General features: G+C 29.5%; 1 long non-coding RNA gene across 2 annotated transcripts in view; it reads right to left on the bottom strand.

Annotated features, from left to right (window-relative positions):
- LOC135203838 (uncharacterized) overlaps positions 1 to 5,000 on the bottom strand; it is a 286,371-nt gene that overhangs the window by 180,770 nt on the left and 100,601 nt on the right. The gene's annotated exons all lie outside the window — the stretch shown is intronic.

The raw sequence follows: 5,000 nt of genomic DNA on the forward strand, positions 1-5,000 counted from the left end.
TTATTTAACGACGAAGCACAACAAAAATAAAAATACCTCATTAGCAGATATGATTAAAGTTTATTGTCTTGAAAATATGTTTCCGGCAGACTGACGGAGTTACATTGTCATGATAATCACGTAATTGTGACAATTTTTTTTTTTTTTTTTTTTTTTTTTTTGAGTAACACGTAATGTGACAATTTTTTTTTTTTTTTTTTTTTTTTTTTTTTTTAGGAAACCAAACAAAATTATGCCAAAATGCAATTATATTCGAAGCTAGTTTTTGAAGAAGCGTCTTTATTCACGTTCCGTTAATTAAGGAGCAATTTCCACCGTGACGCACGAGTGCCCTAATGTCTTTATTCTGCCGTTTCATTCCGAATTAAGTTACAGAGAAAACAATACATATTTTCATTACTTTCGGTGATTACCTATGAAAAAGAAAGTACACGTTTTATTTTCGCTATTTGATTTTTAAACTATTTTTTTTAATAAACAACTGTGATTATATTCAGCGTATGCTGAATTCGTATGTTTTGACGGAGACTTTGATTTCACAAGATGGATATTTCTTTTCAATGTCGTATTTCCACTCGGTCTTTCTGATGTATTGGGAAGCTTTCATTTTTTATAATATGGAACCGTAGTATTTTCTTTTTAAAAATTCTCATATACATCAATGGATTTTTGCATGCTTCTTTTAATGCAAAAGCAATGCGACTGTGACCAAATACCTTTTATTTTTACACACGCAGCTATCTATTTTTTTATTTGTCACTAATGTCAATCCATATGCTATTTTGTTCTCTCTCTTTATTTTGTTCACCAACATGTTCATTCTCTTCAGATGGAAGTTATTAGCCTGTAACGTATGGTAAGCTTAGTTAAGTTAAAATTAATTAAACTAGGTCAAATTTCGTTAAGAAAGCTTAATTGCGCAAATTTAGATTAATCAGAAGTAGTTAGGTTATGTTAAGCAAGGTAAGTTAAATTTGCTAAGGTTAAGTTCATTAGGCCAACTTAGACAATGTACGGTTAAGCTAATCGGGTAAAGCAGATTCGGTTAGGCGAAAGTTAGGTCAGGTTAGGCAGCCATATCCTACATAAAGTACTTGCAGGCTTCTTTCATAAATGAGTATCATTTTGACCCACTGAGACAAAAGACTTCCAGTATATTTTGAAATACCGAATTGTTCACAATTCAACATTTCCATTCTCCAGATTTTCATATTCAAAGAAGTTAGTTTTAAAGCACTTGCATTTCGAAATTCTGGTATTCCTTATGATTCGAAATGCTCTGAATTTATATTAAAAGAAAATTTCTTTATCTTTCTAATATTTGTTAAATTAGAAAAAGTTTGCGATTTTACCCCCGGAACGAAGCGATTTTGGGATTTTTATTCGTTTATGTTCTGTAATACAAAATCTGGTTAATTGAACACTTTTGCTACCTACAAAGCAATTTCAAATTCCTAATGTTTCTGTGTCCATGATTCGAAGCAGATCATTTTCAACATCATCAGCTAAGAGCGTTATTTATCTGGCAAACTAGAACGAATTACCTCTTCGGCATCGTTTTCTGTTTTGAAAGATCCGTTTTCAACTACAGATTTCAGAGTTCCAGCGAATGCATTTTCAGCTGTCTGTATTGTTACAACTTTTTCCTTTCATTTCGAAATGAGAAGTTTTTGAATCACGAGAGAAAGCATTTTAAAATTTTACCCTTTTTGGCGTTCTTCCAAATTGTTAATATGAAGCGGCATAGCCACTAAAAATGGGGACTTCAAACGAATGCAATTTCATTTTCACATAATCCAAAATAAGAAACGTTTTGAAGATCAAAACAAATACATTTAGAGCTTCACAATGATTTCCCCTTTTTAGAATTCAAAATACCAAAGATTTAGAGTATAAAGCTAATGCAATTATATTTTCCCATTTTTGTCCTTTTTTTCAAAACTTGAAATAAGAAAACTTGCAGAGTATCATGTTAATGCAATTCCAAATGCGCTCTTCCTTGCTATTATTTTTTAAAAATTTTATTTCTGAAATTCGAAATGAGGAACAATCCTCCTTTAACACTCGTTATCTCGCAAGCAGACATCACGCAACTTGAAAAACTCCGGAAGGCAGGAGGAGGCTTTTGACATTCTTAATGAGAACGTCAAGGAGGAAGAATGTTTCATCCCCCTTCTTAAGCTTATTGTTGCAGGGCACCGTGAAATTAAGTGTCTGAAGACACTCTGCCATTCTAGCCAGACGCTCCTCCTTAAATCCGTCGGGTCATCTGTGGTACCCGAGTTGGATGTAGACTAAATTGGATGATGCCAACACAAACACACACACAAAAATTTATATAATATATATATACTATATATATATATATATCTATATATATATATATCAGTAAAAGGATCCACAGTGATGTTCTTGTTTATCCAAACGAAATATATTTGAGGAAATATATACATAGATTATATCTTTCGTCCATACCTTCTGCGGACTTGATCACTAAGGATGGATGAATGTTATAATCTTTATAAATATTTCCACAAATATATTTCGTTTGGAAAAACAAGAATATTACTGTGGATCCTTTTACTGATTACTTAGAAGCTATATATATATATATATATATATATATATATATATATATATATATATATATATATATATATATATATATATATATATATACATACATACATACATATATATATATATATATATATATATATATATATATATACATACATACATCACATACATATATATATATATATATATATATATATATATATATATATATATTATATGTAATTGTAATAGCCATACTACCATCTTAATTTCTCACATTCTTTGCTCTTCTTTGGATACGCTTGTCACTACAAAGCCTTGAGCTCCAACTTCAAAAAATTTAAAGAAATCATGATGTCCGCGATACCATAAAATCATGACGAGGTCACCTTGCCGACCTGACCACGAGAAGTATATATATTGTGACGAAGTGCCAAGTATCTGGTTACTACACTTACCATTCATTAACTGATACCTCACAAAAGCCAGACACCTGAACCCTCATCACAGGTATTAAACGACTGAATACTCTAAAGGCAACAGTGATCCCTTAACAACTTACCAGTATTGCAGAAAATCAGACTAAGTTCATCAAAACAGGTGTGAGGTAATCTTGTAAGTAATTAAATTAATCAAAAGGCATCACTCCATCAACAACTTTAAAAGTCTAAGTATTTCCCTGATTTCCAAAGTCTAAGTACTTCCCTGGTTCTAAGTCACTTCAAGTAAATTGAAGGAAAACAGATTAATCACCACTCTATGTTTCTACCTAACATCAATATAATCAAATGTAAATATACTGGTATAAAAATGAAAACACATAAAAATTTTAAATACAAAAATTTATTATTAAACTCAAAACTTATAAGTGAAATTCACAATATCAGGGAAAATTACTGTTACTTGAAAACAAAGTCAAGTTTAATTAATTCTTGAATCAAATTAAGTAAAATTAAATCAAAATTAATTTATCACAAAATTCAAGAAAATTAATTCAATCAAAATTCAAAAGTGTTAGGCAATAATTGAAAATTTGAAATTAATTCACAAGTGTTAAACAATAATAAAACTTGAAAAGAATTCTAAGTAAATGCAAATTAATTCACAAGTGTTAAATTTAATTAAATGTGCAATGATTAAGCAATGAAAATAACTAAGTCAATTAAATTGTGAATGCAAATGAAAATACAGAAAAATGTGGACAATATCAAAATTTGCAAAAAGCATTAATCACACAGAATATAATAAAAAGGCACACTTCAATAAGAAAATGAACAAATGCACAAAAATGAAACAAACACAAAACACAAAAATTTGCAATGTGTAAAAACGTAAATAGTTTCTCTCAAACCACTGTGTAACCATCAGTTATTTAGTTTTTACCAAACCACTGTTCCATTCAGTTATTAGTTGTTACCTAACCACTGTTCCTATCAGTTATTAGTTGCAACTAATAAAAATATAACACACTTTACCTTTTTGGTATACCAATTTCTTTCTTTGCTGCAGGCTTGTTTCACACTTTCACAAAACCAGGCGCCGTTACGAAACAATGTTTGTTCAGATTCCACAAAAAACACTATTTAACACTAAATAAACTCTAAGAAATGTCAAATATGAAATTCTCAAGTTACGAGTGACCATTCAACACGAAATCGTTAAGTTACTTTAAGATCAAAAGTGCTGTGCGATGGAGAGAGAGAGAGAGAGAGAGAGATGTGATCGCTTTGAGAATCTATGCCCGAATGAAAAACTTCTCCCTTGCGGAAGCTGGATTGGGATGACACAAAACATTTTGAGACACAATTCTTTCTAGAAGCTTCGAAATCTTACGCAACTTTACATACAAAATGTGTAATCTGCACGTGGCTTTGACAAAGACATACGCGTACAAGACCAGTATGTTAAAAAAAAGACACGTACTCAACTCGATCGACCGAAGCAGAAGCCCCTTAACTTACGTGATGACAGAATCCCAAAATACAAATGAAGACTTGAGCTCGCTTATCAAACGTGTTGACAGATTTTGAAAAACAACTCTGGCTTTGAACGGACAAAGATATTCTCTCTATTTCTATATTCTATGTTATATATATTCTTTTACATTATGTATTGTGAAATCTGAACACACATTTAAAACATCCTACCTCTAAGCTATCTAGGAATCTGAAAAAATGTTGCACAAAATATTATACACAATATTTGATACAATCGAAGAGAAGAAATATGCATTTTTGACAGTAGCAATTTATAAATATAATATATATATATATATATATATATATATATATATATATATATATATATATATATATATATATATATAATATAATATATATATATATATATATAATATATATATATATATATATATATATATATATATACATATATATATATATATATATATATATATATATATATATATATATATATATATA

Source organism: Macrobrachium nipponense, chromosome 44, assembly GCF_015104395.2.
Source record: "Macrobrachium nipponense isolate FS-2020 chromosome 44, ASM1510439v2, whole genome shotgun sequence".
In the NCBI taxonomy this organism is placed as follows: Eukaryota; Metazoa; Arthropoda; class Malacostraca; order Decapoda; family Palaemonidae; genus Macrobrachium; species Macrobrachium nipponense.